The sequence below is a fragment of the Dromiciops gliroides genome, chromosome 2, assembly GCF_019393635.1.
Source record: "Dromiciops gliroides isolate mDroGli1 chromosome 2, mDroGli1.pri, whole genome shotgun sequence".
Classification (NCBI taxonomy): domain Eukaryota; kingdom Metazoa; phylum Chordata; class Mammalia; order Microbiotheria; family Microbiotheriidae; genus Dromiciops; species Dromiciops gliroides.
The window spans coordinates 624,082,204-624,103,352 of NC_057862.1; positions in this window are offsets into that span (position 1 = coordinate 624,082,204).

The window sequence follows — 21,149 nt, forward strand, 5'->3', positions numbered from 1 at the left end:
GGATTCGGTAGTACCTGGGTTCAAGTCCGGCCTCACACACTTGAAACTTATACTTAATAGCTGTGTGACCCTGGGCAGGTAGCTTAACCCCCACTACAAAAAAACAAAAACAAAAACAAAAACAAAAAAGCAGGGGACTAACAAGAAACATTGTCTTTATATTTGCGTTGGTGCTAACTCCCCATAGTGCCTCTGGAAAAAAACTCAGGGTTAGATCTTCCTCTTTATCTTTTCTCTGGGGATGCCTCCTCTGCTTCACCCAATTTTATCCTCCATAACAGAAATTGATAGTGGCTGCTAATATTTATACATTCTGTAGTCCAATCAACCTGGCTTATTTTTTGCTTTCTGAAATTGGAATTTGATCTCCTCCTTCTGTGTTTGTGCAAATGACATCCCATATGGCTGAAATTTCACTATATGCTATTGTATCTTGGAATCCTTATTTTTCTTTGTGACTGAACTGAAATATCTCCTATGGGAATATTTCTTTATTCTCTTAATTCATAGAATTATGATAGGATTATGGTAATTATTTCTATTTTCAGTTGTTTATCTGCCCTGAACAGTTCAATGACTTCAACAGGAAATGCAGGCTTAGAAAAATCCTCAACTCTACTAGGGGTGGTTAGCCAGTGCTACTATGCTAAAACTTTGGTGGATTACAGAGAAAAACTAATAATTTGTCTTTGGATATTTAAGAGATCATTTTGTAATACCACCATAACTCAGTTATAGAACCATGGCTTGATGTTTAAGGGACTTTGTCTAACTTTAATGAGAAGCATGGTTTACTTCTGATATATTCTGTACAAATGGATGACTAGTTTCTGTCTGTATACCTCTGATGAAAGGGAAGTCAGCCTATTTGTTTTTATTCAGTTCTAAATATGAGAATTTTCTCACTAATTTTAAATTGTTTATCCATCTGTGACTTCTATCTATTCTTCCTGCATCTGTCCTTTTATGGCAAGCAGAAGAAATTTAAATATTATCTCCATATAAAAAATAAAAACTAAAAAAAAATCAGTCAGACATTCAATAAATAAACATTTAGTATTCACCCACTTTTTGACAGGCTTTGTGATAAGTACTACCATCCACTCAATTTTATTTTTATAGGCTAAGCATTACTAGTTCCCATAACTGAACATTCAAATTATTTTCTGACAACAGTCAGACAATGCTGTCATATCACCTCTTTTGGTCTGTCACCTATAGTTCTGTTAATTCAAATATCTCATTAGAGTCTTTGAGATGATCATACCATCAAGCTTGTCATCACCCCAAAGTGTTCTACTTCTGTGATCATGAACTACAAAATTCCTTTATCTAATCAGAATCTGGTGTAATTCCTTCCCCCAGCCTTATGATCCTTAATGATGTTCTTTATCTTTATTATGTATTGTGATTTCTTCAACCCTCAGACTTTCTCAGCCATTGTCCCTAAATTGGGTACAAGATCAATATTTCCCTTTTTACAATACCTTGGTGAACCCTTTCAACATTATCCTAAAAAATTCAAACTATTTATTTGTTACATTCTCTTTGGAAACTAAAAACTATTTTTCCTGGTTTGGACACAATGGATTGAACTAGTAAGAGAGGAGGAAATTGCATACTTCTTGCTCTCCTTCCTTTACCTAGGCTCTGAGAAATGGGCCCGTGATTGTTTGTTTCTATTCTGTGCTACTTTCCCTCAGTTTTGGGTGCCAGAAGTGAGTGTCAACAGGGACAAGGGTTTGGAACTACAGTGATATTGGAATCAGGAATGTGGGTAACCAAATAGAGATCCTGAAATGGAACTTTTAGGAGTATCTACTTTTAGGAGGAGTCAGAAAGAAAATCGGGGTTCACAGCCAGCAGGGCTCCTGAGCTGATCCCTGAGGCTGTGTCTCCTGGAGCTGCTGCCTGCCCTCTCAGCCTCTCTCCCATGTTTGGAGGTCCCTGCTTGTGCCCAGCTCTCCAGGAGGTTAGCCCTGCTGACCCCTTCCCTGGAGTGGCTCCGTGCCTGTGCCTTTGACTCTGTCTGGACTCTTTGGCATTTCCCAACAGAGCTTCAATGACCCCCTCCTCCTTCCTATGTTCCTGCACCTGTGTTTTAGCCATTTTTGTCTCCTAAGCCTTCATCCCAGTGATTAGAAGAGTGAGAATCAACTGGTTCTTGGTGATACGGAGACAAATTAGGGGAGCAAAGGGATTTGTGAAACCTCTCTGTGGGTGAAAGGCATGAAGATTGTGATCCATCAACACCTTTACATCCACATGGCCTCTTGTCCAGTTCCCTCCATTACACAGCGTGCTGGTGGCCTTCCTGTGTGTGTCCTGATATTATGTAGATGTCAATGGACCTCACATTCTTCCTGCAGAGGAATCCTTCCCTTTGCCCACGTGATGGGCCCTCCTCACTCTGGTCATCCCTCTCTGATGCTTTTGCTTCTGTCCCTTCTGCTCAGTTCTTCCTGGATGATCTGTGTACCCTATGCTTGCCTGTCATGGGCATCTCCATTGCTCTTTTAAAAATTAAAGTTTTAGTAAAACAAAAAAAAAGGGGGGGGGCAGCTGGGTGGCACAGTGGATAAAGCACTGGCCCTGGATTCAGGAGCACCTGAGTTCAACTCAGACACTTGACACTTACTAGCTGTGTGACCCTGGGCAAGTCACTTAACCCCCATTTCCCCACAAAAAAAAAAAAAAGAAAAGAAAAGAAAAAAAAAGAAAAAGGAGTATCTACCTTGATAATTAGAAGTTTCTTGATTCCTTAGCCACTGGTCTGCATCTCAGAAAGAGACAGTGGAGGCTGAGACTTAAAACTTCAAACCATAATACCCTTTGCAGGATTGTTGAACCAGAATTTTACATTTCCTCATAACTCTTCAATGTCCAAAAAATTTTCCCCAGACTCTGGTTCCAAATTCTATATTCTGAACTCCTCCTCAGTGGTCATCATCTTGATTCAGCAATAAATTTTGACACAAGAAGTTTCAAAAAGGGAACTCAAGATTTTATAAGCTGACAAGATTGTCTCCATAGCTTTGCATACCTACCTTGAAATTAATCTTTGGTTACCTAAAGCCACAAAAAAATTAAAAAAGCAGGAAAGAGTTCCCAAAGTAACCATCAAATGATCTAAAAAAAGCAAATGCATTTGCTTTTCTAGGTCACTGACCAAGAAGATGGTGGACTAAATAGATTATCCGATCTAAAAAATCTCTCTAAAATAGAAAATAAATATCAGAGACAAAGCAAATTCAACTGTCTTCTTGGTCTATGCCATCCAAAAGAATATGAAAAGAAAAAAATCAGTGTCAATTCATGCATGGTGTCCAAACTTGACAAAAGAGATTGGAGGGACCAAAGTAAATGCTTTATATTGTGGGTGTACAGACAGAAAATGGCCACTGACTACCTAGCTGCTATAGAATTTTTGACCCATATTGAGTTGATAATCCATAAAATGATCTCTTTTACAAGAATGACATTCAAGTCACTCATTTCCTATTGCAGTGTATCCCCAGGTTGTTTTTGAAACCCAGTGTAGTACTTTTTATTTATTTACAGTCATTTTCATACATTCTGGTTATTTTTGGAACTACTTTCTGTCATCTAACGTTTCTCTATCACCAATTTGATAATCACAGCATCTACATAAGGATAAATTGTTTAGAAATTGGCTGCATAGAAAACATAAAATGTATATATGGCACACTTTGGAGTATAATCTGCATTATTAAGACTTTCTTCATCCCCTTATTATGTATAGACAATTAGTACAATAATAAATCAAACCATGATTTATAGCATTTGCTGGTTTCTGAGGTATAAATGCTCATACTGAATATTTGACAATTTGCACTCAAGAACCCATTTAAATTGGCTCCTCCACACCTTTGTATCTATGCCTTCATTAATAGTGAGAGATAATATTGAGCATACAGTAGTAGGACCAATGAAGGAACAATGAGAGAATCTACTGAATAGCTCCCTACAGGATGATACATCTTCATTCATCGTAAATTTAGGGGATACAATTGTACAATCAGTTTTGAATATGACTTATTATCATCTAGAATCAGAGAACTGTTAAAGCTCAGATTTACATGAGGTACCATAACTCATCAAGTCCAACCCATATGTGTACAGGAATCTCCTCCAAGTGTCCATTTCCCCCTGTCTTAAACACCTTTATTTTAGAAACCCCCATTATCTTGTGAGAAAGAAGTCCATTTTACTTTTGGAATAGGTCTTGTTGTTAGAGACAATTCTCTTTCCTTATACTAAGCTGAAATCTGCTTTGTTACAACTTCTACTCATGGACCCTAGTGGTATCCTTTTCATCTAAGCAGAACAAAGCTAATCCTTTACCCACATGACTTGTACTTTCAAACACTAAGCATATCTCATTTTAAACTTCCTTCTAAACTCTCAGCTAAATTTTTTTTAGTGTCTATCCTTTTGTGAATTCACAGTTTCCTCAATATCCTTCCTCATCACTATTCTCTGGCTAATTTTAACTCATCTTTGCCCTTACTGAAATGCGTTGCCTGGAATGGAATAGAATATGAATCATGTTGTATGACTGTGGCAGAGATCATTGGGGCTTTAATCTTATTCTGGATAGTCCAACTCTCTTCATTCAGATGAAGATTTCATTTGCTTGTAAGTTAATTTACATTGAGTTTCACTGCATGTTACATACTTCCATGTCACCACAAATGCCTATAATAATAATCTATAATTTTAATGTTAGGAATTGAATTTTTTAAACATAAGACATTGTGTTTATGCTAGAGTAAATATTTTGACTCATCTATATGGATATTCCTTTCAATAAATTAGTATATTCCTACTTACATATCATGTTTGATATTCATCTATGTCATGTCATAAGTGGGTGTTCTATCAAATATTCAGTGGGTAGCTCCTTCAAATTATCTTGATGTCAGGAGTATATCAATGTCGTGTTCTGGTTGTTTATACATTTTCCATAACTTCTGTGAATAGATCATTTTCTTTTCTTTTCTTTTTTTTTTTTTTAGTGAGGCAATTGGGGTTAAGTGACTTGCCCAGGGTCACACAGCTAGTGAGTATCAAGTGTCTGAGGCCAGATTTGAACTCAGGTACTCCTGACTCCAGGGCTGGTGCTCTATCCACTGCGACATCTAGCTGCCCCAGATCATTTTCTTTTTTAATCAAATAGTTCTTTGATGACAATCATTTAAATTTCCATTGGTTGGTAATTCCTTATTTGTAATGTCACAGCTTTCTTATATCTAATCACATCTAATGAAGCTCAATTCTGATTTGAGTGAGTCTGAACTTCAATACATTTCAGGTTATCATATTCCTGGATTGAGAGTCATATCATCGGTGTAAATAAATATTGGTAGAAAAAGGTGAATATATGTTTGAGAACTTTAAAATTTGTTAAACCAATTTCATTTTGTGTATTTTATCTATTAAACCAGCGTTATGAGATTTTTCTGGGTCCTAACCTTTTAATTCCAAAGTTTTATCTCTCTGTGCTAACTTTGTGCCATCAAAAAAATCTGATGTAAGGATGTAATAATGACATAGTATGTTCTCTCTACCCGACCTCTTTTCAACCCTGACCAGGGTCAGAACAGGTTGGGACAACTACATTGACAGGGAAAGTAAACTATTTGATGATGCTATGTTAAAATCAGTGTGGGTTTCATTGAGGTATTTGGGAGGTGGTGTTGAAAGTGGTTGCCCAAACTTTCAAGGTGAAAAGTTGGAAATAGACAGAGACACAAACTGGTATGGGGACATAAAGGAAGGGCTCTTCCTGTGCTTTGCTGCTCAGACACATCACAGAAATTTGCTGTTACTATAGTAGCTAAAACTATTATAAGCAAACATTTTCATTGAAGGTTTAGTTACCACTAAACTGCTGTAGAGGTGGAAGACAAATTGATACACAGAGAGTAACTTAGTTAACAGGAGGTGATACTGATATGATTGCACCATTTCTTGCTATCCAACTTGACTGTGCATCTGCAGCCCTTAAGAATCATTCTGGTGTCTATAGTGTTTTGGAAACTAGCCATAAGTTTTCTGTACATATTTATCTTATTTTTCTTTCATAGAGAGATGGGAACTGGAGAAATAGTACAATGAAATTTTTGGTTAGCTCTCTTCTCAGAGTTGGGAAATGAGAGAGAAATTCCAGAAGAGAGATTATTTTTATTTGGTTTGTTTTTATCTTGGGAAGAATTATTTGTAGAAAAAAAACACACAAATCTTTGGGAAAACTGACCTCTTATCTTCACCTCATTCACTAGTCATATGTTTTCTTCCATCTTGTTTATCATAAAATGAGTAAATAATCCCTCATCATTATGCAAAATATTTGTAAGCAGCCTAAATTCATTTGCAGGTTTAGTGACTTGTACAATACTCTTTTTTTTTTTTTATGTGAGGCAATTGGGGTTAACTGACTTGCCCAGGGTCACACAGCTAGTAATTGTTAAGTGTCTGAGGCCAGATTTGAACTCAGGTACTCCTGACTCCACTCTATCCACTCTGCTTTATCCACTGTACCACCTAGGTGCCCTACAATACTCTTTTAAAGTCAGATTACACTTTTTACTCATCTATCCCATAAGTTCCTTTGTTGTACTGAAGAATACCTTGAATTATTTTTTCAATGATTTTTCACTTTCATGTTTCTCTGTAATCCACGATGTTACTGTAAAATAGTATCTTCCAATTCTACTCACTCTCTCGCCAAAGATCAGCTGTTCTCTAACTTATTATGCCCACTGTTTCCTTTCTCAGGTTACCAGAACTTGAGCATATAAACTGCAACAATTTAAAAAAAGGTTTGAGACATAGTTTCTAGGTAATTTCATAATTTTATTAATAAAACCAGCAGGTTATTAGTAAAAGGATGGTCATCTTGTGTTCTCTTTTAGGCCAAAGAAAATCATGGTGTCAGGGCTCACCGTTTACATAGTAGATGTTCAATGAGTGCCCGATAGTCACCCTGGGACACAGAAATTTTCACTATACTCCCACCATTCCCCATCTTGGGCTATCTAGACAAAAGGATCTGTCTCTACCCAAGCATCAGTAGAACACAATGAGATTATACACTTTAGGTTAAATTCCTTGTAAGGTTGGGTAGTCTGAAGAAGATGGAGAAGAGTTAATTTAATCTCATTATTGATAATGTCTTACAAGTGAGTGAACTTTTTAAAATAAGGAATTTAAAAGAGGGGGAGAGTTCTAAATTTCCGCAATATATTGGCTATTGATAATAATTTTTCAGACCCATGGACAGATTATCCTTACATCTTAGTGAAGTGCTATACCTATTTCACAATATTCAATCAGAGTACTTTATTTTTATCCTGGCATTGGACGCAGATGATTTTGGAGGAGAGAGTGAGGCTGATGATTAACACATCCCTCCCTCACTGAAATCCAACTCACTAAAAGTCATGACACCAACTCCTGATGTGATGTTCCTTTTTGAGAATGAAGGACAAACAACAATCAATATTCTGTGAGTAAGACCTGCCCCAATGCCCTCTCCTTCTCCTTCCTTTGTCCATATAAGGAATCATACCCTTACCTGTGGATTCTCTGAGCAAAGGAGTATAAGTTTTAACTGATTAAAGCTCACAAGATATCTTGGAGTTTAGGGCCTAGAGTTTTTTTTGTTTTTTTTTTTAAGCACCACAACTTAACTTCAAATCACTCTTACACTCATAGATTGGCCAATAGTAAATCCCAGTCTAAGCCTCATTGGACATTGTTTGACATCTTAATAGCACAGAGTGAGAAAAAATAGTAATTGTTTCTGTTTTGGATAGAAACCCTGGGGGCTTTCCCCTCCCAGACTTCCTCCCTCCCTCCCTCCCTCCCTTCCTCTCTTCCTTCTTTCCTCCCTTCCTTCTCTTCTTTCCTTCCTTCTTTCCTTCCTCCCTCCCTTCCTTCCTTCCTCCCTTCCTCCCTTCCTCCCTTCTTCCCTTCCTCCCTTCCTCCCTTCCTCCCTTCCTCCCTTCCTCCCTTCCTCCCTTCCTCCCTTCCTCTCTTCCTCCCTTCCTCCCTCCCTTCCTCCCTCCCTTCCTCCCTTCCTTCCTTCAACTCTCCCTTCCTTCCTTCCTCCCTTCCTCCCTTCCTTCCTTATTTTTCTTTATATATTTAACTACTTCTATTGACTAGGTAAATGAGGCCATTCTTTGCCTCATTCCTTACCTAGCCATAATCACTGAATGGGTATTGCCTCAGGCAAACTGAGACCTAGGAAAGACCTTAGTTTATAAAGGGTAAGGTCTCCCAATACATCCAGGGCCATCTTCAGTCATCTTGATGTATATCTTGCCATTGGACCCAAATCGCTCTGGAAGAGAAAGTGAGGCTGGTGACTTTGCACAGCCCTCCTTTACTTAAATCCAATTCACTGAATGTCATGACATCACTTTGTTTTTTCATGGTCTCCCTTCACAATGATGGAGAAACCACTTAAAAATATGCTCTTTACCCTTTACTGGGCTCCCACATCTCTATCTTCCTCATAAAAGGTCTCGTTATATATACATGTGATTGTTAGATTAACTTCATGGACTGTTTGAACAAGTCTGGTTTTTGATGAATCAGGTACATTTGATCCATCTTTTCCCAAGTGCTCTAAGTTGTCTCCTACTTTCATCACCACCTCCCCCAACGTCTTTGGTTCAGGGAGAACATTCCTGTTTTTACCATGATTCATCTTTCTGTCTAACATTTTCCTTCAGAAAACCTGAGCTGGGTTATTTAAGACATCTTATGTTGTTTCTTAAAATATTTCCAAAGGTGGAGATGTGGCATGGCACCTCATAAGTTCTAATGCAGGAGACTTCTCACTAAAATTAAGATGGGCAAACTTGTCCAAGATATTTCTATATATCTCTGTCTCTATCTCTATATCAATATCTATATCATCTTTATCTATATTTTTCTATGCATACAAATGTACCCAATATTGTGTATATATACACATGTATACATACATATATACATATACACACAAAGATGAATGTACACATACACATATACATACACATATATCTCTAGCTATCTCTGTGTATCTTTTATATAAGCCTATGTTCTTGTCTTTCTAATTTACCTGATCTACATGTTTCAATAAATCTGTGGCAAAAAGGAAAATAAATTATGCAGAGGAGAAATGGTAGAGGTTGTAAAATGAAATGTTTTTCCATAATGTGAGGAAAAATTGCAAGTAACTATGTGTATTTCAAAGTGGAATGATTTAGGAGACAATGGATTTTGCTTCATTGAAGGTCTTTAAAAGATGGCAATATTATCAATTAACATAGCTGTTGAAAGGAGAACCTCTATTTATGCATGAGATAGATTAAATGACCTCAGGTTTCTTCCAACTCTGAGATTCTTAAACAGTTTGGTTTTATAATCTATAGTGTCCTTGCACTTAAGAGTATTTGTGAGTTGAGGTGAAAGTTGAACTGATATAAGATAGAAAGAGGAGAGGAAATAACTCAAGGAGTAGAACAGAAAGAAAAAGATGGACTTAATAATGGACTTAAGCATGGAAAGGAAGGAAAACAATAAAACATGGGTAATTAAGAAAATAGTGGAGAGTATTTTGAGAAAATCTTTGTCCTATTCTGAAGCAGAAAACTTTCCAGGCATTTTGCATTGACAGTTGGGAAGCAGAAATACTTATTAGATGTATAGCATGCAAATAAAGATAATGGAAGGTGTGTGTGTATGGGGGGGGATTACAATTGGAGCCAGGACACCAACAAATAGAGACAATATGCCCAAATTCCAAAGTGTGGCTACAATTCTATATAATCCATTGAATAAAAAGATGTTATTCCTGACTTTTGTGTGCATGGTCAAAGACATTGAATGCTCTGTGCCCAGTTTTTCTGGACATTCCAAAATGACCTTTAAAGAAAACCTCACAACACTATTTTATCCAAGTTCTCTCTAAGAGTCTTTAATTACATAGATACGAATAAATCTTGATTCTCTTGGCAGTCTTTCCATTTTCCTCTCCTTTCTTCACAGTTTTCAATGAATTCATAAAGTCTGTAAAGGGAGAAGTGTGATCAGGCTTTGTAAAGTTAAATTGTTAAACTAGACACATAGAACTATTTCAATAACTTGTCAATGTTATCTGATTGAGACTATATTGAATTAAATGGAATTCAAGAGATTATGACTAGTATGTGAGTAAAATGCTAATAGTCACTATTCAGTCTTTCAAACCCTGTTTTCAAATCCCCTTTCCATTGTTGACAGACTAAAAATCCTGTGGATAAAAAAAAAAATCAGAATGAATTTGTTGGTTGCAGAATTCCAAGGAACTTGTTCCTTTTATCTTTGATAATCTGTTTACTACTCACCTTTTCTATAGATGCCAGTCCCTCCACATATACAAAGCAAGCTACATTTATAGCTCACTACAGTAGAAGATATTAGATAATGTCTTGGTCTTCTTAAGGGAACTCAGTGTTTATACTTCAGATCATGATTCTCTTTGTCAAAGAGCATAATTTTTTCTAAATAATATAGACTATTCATTTTTCCTTTGAATCCATGCAAAATGTCAAAAAAAAAAAACACCAGGAATCACTTTGTGATGAACCAATAATCTTTTGAGAAAGCATTTGTTATATTATTCTATCTTATTAATTGGAAGCCAAATAAACCACTTTAAAGAAATATAAAAGCCCACTCTACCCTTAGGAATAAATGAATGTTCTGCAAGTATTTTTAAGGGCATAATTTGGCTAATAGAATGTTCTCTGTCTCTCTTTTCCTCTTTCTTCTGTTCATGTGTCAGTGATAATGAAGTTAGTCTTACATTTAAATAGAACCTTTTTTTGAGCCAAGGAATTTGTAAGTACATTACAAGCCTAATAGACTGATATGTAAACTCTATCGAGGGTACACTCCATCCACCAGTGACAGCCACCCACAAAACTGCTGCTTCTGATCTGTAAAGCTATAAAAATGGGACACAGTTACATTGTGCCCCAGAGAGCAAATATCTTTCTTCTTCAGGAAAGAAAGAACTAGGGAGCTGGCACTGAATCTCATTATCAGAATAGGAATATAGGTAGTGCACTGAGGTGAATGATATTATTTGTAGTCAGATGGTTTGCAACTAGTATCATCTCACAAGACTTTGGCTTTGGAAGTATTTTAATAGAAAAAACTATTTTTGCATACAACTGCCGGGAAGTTTTCCCCAGCTAACTGGAAGCTTAGTAAAGTTATTATGTTTTCCTCCTCTTTGCACTGTACTCCTCCCCAAATTTCTCTTATTCTGATTTGGGACTCTCGTTCTTCAGCTTAAATTAAATGAAAACAAAGAGAAAGGAAGTGAAATGTACAGCATCAGACAGCTTGTTACCAGTATAATCAAAACTGGAACACATGCATAGTAACTTCTAGGCTATTTGCTCTTAATATTCCACCAAACAGTGTGTACTAGATGACAGCTAATATCAAGAAGAGCAGGAAATTAAGATAAGGGGGAAAGAAAGGAAACAAAAGAAATCTACAGAAAAATGACATAGATATATATTGATTCCTTTGTTTAAATGTTTATCTAACCTTTTAATCCTTAGGGTGTCAAAATGAAGCATATGTCCTCTATTGATTCTGTCAAAATTAATGTGAGTAAATGGTGTTTTATAATTAGGCTTAAAGTAGAAATGATTTATATAATGAAATTGGTGGCTAAAAAGAGAGAGGATTAAGAATAGTTTGAAGTCAAGGGTATGTAGTCCTCATGATAAATATCTGAGGTTAAATAGAAATGAACTTCCAGAGAGATGAGGTGATTTGGAAAAGGCACGCATAGATTCTTCTTATTGTCAGAAATCATAGAAATAATCTAGTCTCATCTCTATTTAAATTATGAGATCTTTGGACTTCACTTTCCCCAGATGTACAATGAGGGAGTCACATGAGGTGATCTCTATGGTGAATTGTAACAATGATGATAATTATAACTTGTGTTTGTATAATCTTAAAAATTTGCAAAATGATTTACATATATTGCCTCATTTGATTTTAACACTTGTTGTTTGTTGGGTCAAAATAGACAATGCATGAAAAATGGTTAGTTAAGTGATATAAAACATTAGTTCTTATAATTATCACAGGAAATAGGGCATTAAAATGGTTTATCAGACAGAGAAGTATTTACACAAAATGAATTAATTAATGTTTACATCATTATTCAGTTCAGATTTTGTCTCTTCCTCAATCTATTTAACTTCCCTGAGGCTCAGTTTCCACATATTACAATTTGAATAATAATTCCTGTCTTTGCTACTTCACAGGTTTTTGTGAAGATCAACTGGGACCATATGTGTAAACCACTTTGTAAACCACTTGAATCCAGTCATATGAACATAAATTATAAAATTTTACATTACTATTATTTATCCATTTAGAATTACTGTTATTTATCCAATAATAAGTTATATATACATCACAGACATACTGGAGATGAATATACAGCTTTATGCTAATACATGACATGATTCTAAGACAGGACTTATACTGATACATCTCTTACAGGCTAATGACAAACTGTTGTGTTGAGAATTTGACACCTCTAAAGTGACTTTAAAGAATAGAATACATTGCAAAAAATACTTATTCAGCTGAAATTATATTTTAACCACTGGCATTTACTAGGAAATAGGAAATTAAAGTATTGTAACAAACCCTTCACTATATCATAATTGCTATTTTCTTAACCATATTTTCCTGTTGTCCTTCAAAAAATTTTAATTGAAGGTCCACAATTTCAACACTTTAAAAAAATCAGAATATACTGATGTGCATGCTCTAGTCTTTATTCTAAAGGAGCCTATATTTCAAAGGTAATACAATTGTGCTCAAATAAATGAGTGAACACATCATATTTGAAGTTCTCTATATCAGATTACAAACTCTTCTTGCCTGCTCTTTTCATGTAACTATTGTCCATGTTCTCTCAAGCACTCATTCTAGTGTGTTCCCCACAGTTAGTCAGAGATAATTAATATCCAAGCTTTATTTAATAAATTCATATGATTTGTTTTAGAAGGAGACATTTCCTTCATAGATGGAAATAGGATAAGAATTTCTACCAAACACCTTGGATCCACTCAGTTTTATACCATCTCAGTCCCCTGAGTGAGTTGTCTCAAACTTAATGTATTTTCCATATAGTATTGGGACCAACAAGTTCATTTCAGGTTTCAACTGTTTCTGTACTGGGCCAGAAAGGTTGATTGAGACTTCATTATGTACTCTATGGGTCCTGGCATATTTTGGCATGAACTGTATTTCCTAGATTCTGGTGGCTCATTCTCCTATTTTTTTCAAATCTTATAAGGTTATAGACATTCCCAATATCTTTGACATTTATGCCTTCCACCCAGAGAAAAGAATAAATGCAAAGCGGCAAAGAGGGGAAACTCATATTCATGAGCCACATATTGACCTCCTTCTATAGCAAATTCTTTCTGTCTCCCAAACTGCAACTAGGCAGAAAAAAAAGCCTGACAAAGGGAGATGTCCTGACTAAATAGGACTTTTCCAAGATAACCTACTGTGGTTCCACAGCTAACCTACAGTACATTTTTTAAAATCACATTGTTAACAGACCAGTTACAGGATATGTATACGTGTTCTAACTTGGTGAGTAAGGAAATTCCATTGCATACCATCATTCCATTTAGTATTAAACCTCCTCGGCCTTCTCCATTTTTGGGATCGCACCAACCCTTATTACATCAAGGAAGAAAGGAGAAGGAGGTGCAAAATAGTAATTTATATTTAATTAAATATACACTAGGCATTGTGCTAAGTAGTATATAAATTTCTCATTTGATTTTGTAATAAGCCTCTGAAGTAGTTGTATAGTTGAGGAACTTTTATAATTGAGGAAAATGAGACATAGGAGGATACGTGAATAGCTCAGGGTCACACAGCTAATAAGTTCATAAGCCAGATTTGACTTCAATTCTTCCTTACTTTAGGCCCAGGACCCTATCCATTGTCCCAACTAGCAGTCTCAAACAATAACTGATTTACATGAGTAATATCCATGCCAAAGTATATGTCCCAGAGTTATTACAAACTTAAAATGTACAAAACAGAATTCATTATCTTCCTTCAGGGAAGATAATTTTCAGAATTATCTCCTCTTCTAAACTTCAGTATTTCTCTTGTAGGTAATCCCAGGTTCACAACTATTGTGTTATCTTTAAAACTTTGTTCTCCCTCACCCACATTTAATTAGTCTCCATATTTTTCCTTAGCATCTCTTTTATATTCCTCCTTTCTGTTCATATAATCACCATCTTCACTCACACCCTCATCATCCAACAGCTCGGTTATTTCACAGATACACAGTTTTTGTCCTTCATTTTTCAATGAGGAACAATGGCGTCATGACTAATCTCCTTTACTCAAAGATATTTTGGAAAGATGGATAGCAGGAAAGCATGCCAAAACCAGAGGCTCTCATCCCACTTGCCTTTCCTATGCACTCTCATCCCAGGCTCTCTCCAGGGGAAATTTATTGGAACTGACTGACTGCTCACACAGTTGAATGAGATGGGAGTGATCAAATCTATTACTTTCCTTGAGATGAAGGACTCTTAGGCCTTACTATCTTCCCTGCCAATGTCTTCTATGTTCCTCCAGGCTTCATTATATTGTACCTCCCTGATATTTGTAATTTCACTTGCTAATGTAACTTAAGCATGCTTGGACCTCACCATTTCCCCCAACTATGGAAACTTTAGGAATACTATAGCTTTCCATTATCCCTATAGCTGAATTTTCTCTTTTATATTACCTCCCTCAATTTGAACATGATCTCCTTAAGAAAATTGCCTGTATTATCACAAGCACTTAGCACAGTTCTTAACAGAAAGAAAGAACTTAAACATTATTCATTCATTCATTCTTTCATTTATTCAAATCTCTTTCCCCTCTAATCCTTCCTTGATAAAGCTTTCACAGTTATATTCCTTAATGTTAGGTTGTACCATCTCATTGCCCTCTTCAATAAAATCCAAGACTCCCTATTGCCTTTAACATAAAATATAAACAACTCTGCTTGACTTTTAAATTTCTTCACAACCTGCCTTGACTTACCTTTCTAGCCTCATTGTGCATTAATCTTTTCCTTTTATTCTATCTTCCAGCAACTCTAGACCATGCTGCTCCTCATTTCCTATCTCTGCCCTTTTGCACTGGCTATCACTCTTTTTTATATTTTTTTCTCATTTTTTTATTTAGCATTTAACTTTTCCTCAACTGTATTTGGAACAATTTTAACCTTTTTAAAAAAAATTGAACTCCAAATTCTCTCCTTCCCTTCTGCCTTCTCTACTTATTGAGAAGGCAATCAATTTGATTTAGATTTTACATGTGCAGTCATGTAAAACATATTTCCATATTAGTAGTCATATTGTGAAAGAAAACACAAACAAAAATAGAGAATAGAAAGGTTTTTTAAAAAGTATTATTTGATTTGTATTTAGACTCCATTTGTTCTTTCTCTGGAGAGAGATAACACTTTTTAAAAAATCATATGTCCTTGGGAATTGTCTTGGAACACTGTGCTACTGAGGATACTTGTCATTCATATTTGATCATCATAGAATATTGCTCTTACTGTGTACAAGTTTTTCCTGGTTTTACTCATTTCACTTTGCATCAGTTCATACAAATCTTTCCAGTTTTTATGATAAGATCCTGCTCATTATTTTTTATAGTAAAATAGAACTCCACCACAATCATATGCCATGACTTTTTCATCCATTCCCCAATTGATGGGCATCCTCTCAGTTTCCAATTTTTGCCACCACTAAAAGAACTGCCGAAAATATTATGCTATATTTAGGTATTTCTGTTGTTTTTAACCTTTGGGGGGGTACACACTTAATTATAGTATTGCTGGGTACATGGTACACATGATTTTTATGACCCTTTGGGTATAGTTCCTAATTGGTCTACAGAATGGTCAAATCAGTTCACAACTCTACCAAAAATGTATATGTCTCCATTTTCCCTTCTCTTTTCCAACATTTGTTATTTTCCTTTTCTTTCTCTTCCATCATTCTTAAAAGTCACTGTCTATTCATTGTTACCTCATGCATTCTCTTACTTCCTTTAAGTTTCAATCCAAGTATTCCATTCCTTATTAAATTTTTCTTGAAGCATCAGAATGTTAGTAACCTCCTTCATTCTATTGATTTGTATTTCTTTTTAATTTGTATATGTATATACTATCTTTCCTAACATAATGTAAGATCTAAAGAATAGGGATTATTTGAGGATGGGTGGTATTATGCCACCAGCTTTTATCATAGTGTCTGGAACATATTAGGTATTAATAAATACATATTAATTGAAAGGCAAATTTTGAGTCATTCTTTCATTATATTAGCTATAAATCCAAAATGCATTCATTAGAAAACCTTTAATTTATAAATAAATCTTAGTTGAGAATTTTACCTTAGAAACATCTTAGAATTCTAACATGACTCACCCTTAATTTTTATTATTTTACTTCACATAAAGTATTTCTATTGCATTATAAATTATAGACTGCTTAATGTGAGGGGAAATGATTGTATTTTCACATAGTTTTTAGTATAGTGTATATCTTGCCATATATCATTCCCTTTAAATTTTGTAGCAAAAATGCTGGGAATTTTATTAAACTCTTCTGAAATCTCATTAAAAAATCTTTAGCTAATATGACATAAGGGAGGATAAAGGAAGGAAGGAAGGAAAGAAAGAAATAAGGAAGGAAGGAAAAAGGAAGGAATGAAGGAGTTAAAAAAGAATGGAAGCAAGAATGCAAGAAGAAAGAAAAAATACAAAGGAATACAAAAAGATAGGAAAAAGAACTGCAGAGAAGGAAAGAAGAAAGTGAGAAAACTGAGCAAGGAAAAGGGAAAATTTAAAATGCTGCTGTTTTGATAATAAAGTATTTCCTCTTTAGTACAAAAGAGCTTACATTTTATGGAGATGTACACTCCACATTCTTCATGGGATTATGTAGCTGGTATGTTGCCAGGACTTGGAACTTTTGTTTTTTTTTTTAACTCAATGTCTCTGGTTACGTATTAGTGTAGATGGACTGAGAAATATTTTGTTGGTTTACTTGACCTAAGTGCCTTTACATATTCTGAATGAAGTTCCATTTCTTTTCCATCAGGATTTCAACATAAATTTTAAAGGAAAAGAAAAAGAAACAGAATAAATTCATCCATAATCCTTTTTCAGTCTCAGAGTTCTGTATCCTGGACTGCTCAGAGCTTCATTCCTTTGTGACATATTTGTTCTTTGCCACTGGAAGGAGCTAGAGTAATGATATTGAATGAACTCTGCAGTAACTGGGCAGCAATATGGTTAAACCTATGATAGGAAAAGGTGCTAACAGGAAAAAAAAAAGATAGTCTTACCTTCTCAAAGACAGGGACTTGGGTGAGTTCTGAAATTTTGTGATTGAGATTTATAAGATCATTTAAAAATATGAATTGTGGACTTTACATGTAAAAGTCATAAGACAATGGCTTGGAAGCCTTTTTTTTTTCCTTTTATTATTTACATCCTGGATTTGAAAGCATAGTAGAAAGAGGGGAGAAGGGAGAGGGAGTTAAGTAACACGTGAATATGATTCAGAGAATTTCTTACTTTTTAAAGAAAGTGACCCAAGGGAGAGGGAGAACATTCAGAATGGTATTAAGATACTTCCCACCAAAAAGTTAACCTGTAATAGTTCAAGCTACCTCCCATTATAACAATCATAAATCAGACTAAATGAATATCTTGTTTGGATCAATCATTTAACTTTTTCCTTCTTTTATAGAATGGTAAAAAAAAAAAGAGAAAAAGATGAGTATTAGAATGAGTGGAGATTTCTTAAAAGCATAACTAGCTGTATTTCCAAAAGAAAACTACCTATCATTTTCTAAGAAAACAAAAAGGAAAAGAAAAATCCTGTTGAGCCTTTATTACTTCTGTTGGTAATGCTTTCCATTGTACAATCACAATTTTTGCATATTTTCCTCCTAAATCTTCTATCTATAGAACATGCAGGAAAGAGACAGTAAGTTGATTTTTGTAGTGAAGTTCACATCTCTCCATTATAGATTTCATCATGCTGGAGGTAGCCAGTCATTTCAGCTTGTTGAGATTTTTTGGGATCTCCATTCTAACATCCACAACTTCTTTTCATCCAATGTGACATTACTCCCACAGCCTCTTACTCTGATTAATGAGTTCTTCCTTGGAATTTCCATTTGAAGAAGTATCCGATTGGCAATACTTACTTCCATTCTGATGTGACTTATGATTTTAGATAAATTCTCTCCCTCTGTCTCAGGACCCTTTTCATACTGGAGATCTTTTTTTTTTTTTAATCTTGCAGGTTTATCCCCTAATTATTATGTTTCTTCTAATAATCTACATTTAAGGATTTACCTGTTCTAGCCATGCTCTTCACTAACCTGGTTTAGCCCTTACTATCCAGAAGATATCCTCCTCTTTCTTTTCAACTTCTTTGTTTTGTATTGTCTGTCCCCTCAAATTGTAATTTTCTTGAGGACAGGAACTGGTTTTCTTTTGCTTGTCATTCCTTTTATTTACCACAGTATCTGCTAGATAGTAAATTCAAACAAATGTTTTATGTAATCTAATCTATATCATTCGGTAGCAGATCTTTAAAAGAAAAAAAAACTCTCTATAAGGTTAGAGAAACAAAATGTCATTTTCACATAGGAGAATTTAACAGATTTGTTAAAATAAAAGGGAGTTTTATTTCAATTTCTGATAAAATTATAATCATTATGAAAATAATATCTTTTTAGTAATTGAAAAGAATAGTAGTAATCACCAAGAGGCAGTAAATGAAAAGACCATGATGGACTCACCTCACTTTCAGTAAGGTAATAAATCTTGAAGATGTCAGAGGTTTAGTAAATAAAGCTAGATTTCTGCAATCTATTTAATATTCTTCTATGATATCCTTCTAGACTAACTGAAAATATTTCATGTGAATAAATGGCCTACATGATAACATAAATTTATGTAGATTTCAAGCTTATTGAATGAATGGACATCAGAAGTAATCATTAGCATATAGGTTTCAGTGTCTCTGTGTTGAAAGGAAGTCTCTAGTGAAGTGTTGCTGTGATTTCTTTGATATTTTCTCCAATGCATATTTTGTCAATAATTTGGATGAAGGCATTAATGGCATAATTATCAAATGCACATATGAAATAAATACAGAAAAAACTAATTCGTTGGATGACAGTCAAGATTGTAAAATATTTTCACAGTTTAGAAAGATGGAATATCATATGATGAAAATGAATAGAGATACAATCCAACACAGGTTTAAAATCAAACTTCACAAATACACACAACAGTACATGGGACAAAACATTGCAAAATATTCACATGCCCTACAAACTCAATAAAGGTAATATTATATTAAAATCACTAGAAAAAATTAAACTAACTTTAAATATCTTAATAGAAACAACATATTCAGAATGCTTCATTTTAAAAGAGTACTGATGACATCATGGGGTAATGCCCTGACAGGTACATGAATTGAATGTTTTAATCATAAAATTATTTTATTATTTCCCAGTTACATGTAAAGAGAGTTTTCAATATTTTTAATAAAATGTTTAGTTCCAAATTTTTCTCCCACCATCCCTTCTCTCCTCCCGCACTAAGAAAGCTATCTGATATAGGTAATATATTAAACTCATTTCTATATTAGTCATAATGTGAAAGAAGAATCAGAACAAAAGGGAAACACCTCAAAATAAAAAAATAAAAAAATCACCAAAAGCGGAAACAGTATGGTTCAATCTGTATCCAGATTCCATAGTTCTTTTTTCTGTATGTGGCGAGCATTTTCCATCATGACTCATTTGGAATTGTTGTGGATCATTGTATTGCTGAGAAGAGCAAAGTGTATGAGAGTTGATCACTGGACAATGATGCTATTTCTCTGTACAATTTTTTTTTTTTGGTTTTGCTCACTACATTCAGCATCAGTCCACTTAAGTTTTTCTGAAATATGTCTGCTCATCATTTCTTACAACACAATAGTATTCCATTATATTCATATACCACAACTTGTTCAGGCAATCCCCAATTAACGGGCATTCCCTTGATCTCCAATGCTTTGCCACCACAAAGAGAGCTGCTATAAATATTTTTGTACATGTGGGTCCTTTTCCCTTTTTTATGATCCCTTTGGAATACAGACCTAGTAGTGATATTACTTGGTCAAAGGGTATGTTAAGCACAGCCTAATAGCCCTAAGGGCATAGTTCCAAATTGTTCTCCAGAAATGTTGGATCAGTTCACAACTCCACCAACAATGCATTAGTGTTCCAATTTTTCCACAGCTTTTCAAACATTTTTAAAAAATTTTCTTTTTTGTCATATTAGCCAGTCTAATATGTGCGAGGTAGTACCTCAGAGCTGTTTTAATTTGCATTTCTCTAATCAATAGTGATTCAGAGCATTTTTTCATATGATAATAGAAAGCTTTGATTTCTTCATCTGAAAACTGCTTGTTCATATCCTTCGACCATTTTTCAATTGCAGAATGACTTGCATTCTTATAAATTTGATTTCCTTCCCTATATATTTTAGAATGAGGCCTTTATCAGAAACACTGGCTGTAAAAATAGTTTCTGCTTTCTGCTTGACTTTTAATTTTGGCTGCATTGCTTCTGTTTGTACAATTTTAAAAAAATTATTGTAATCAAAATCATCCATTTTGCTGTTTGTAATATTCTCTATTTCTTGTTTGGTCATATATTCTTCTCCCCTCCATAGATCTGAGAGAGAAGCTATTCCTTCCTCTCCTAATTTACCTATGGTATCACACTTTATATTTTAAATTATATACCCATTTTGGTGTTATTTTGGTACATGGTGTAGAATGTTGGTCTATGCCTAGTTTCTGCCATGCTATCTTCCACTTTCACCAGTAGTTTTTGTCAAATACTGTGTTCTAATCCCAGAAGCTGGAGTCTTTGAGTTTATCAAACAGTATATTACTATAGTCATTTACTACTATGTCTCCTGTG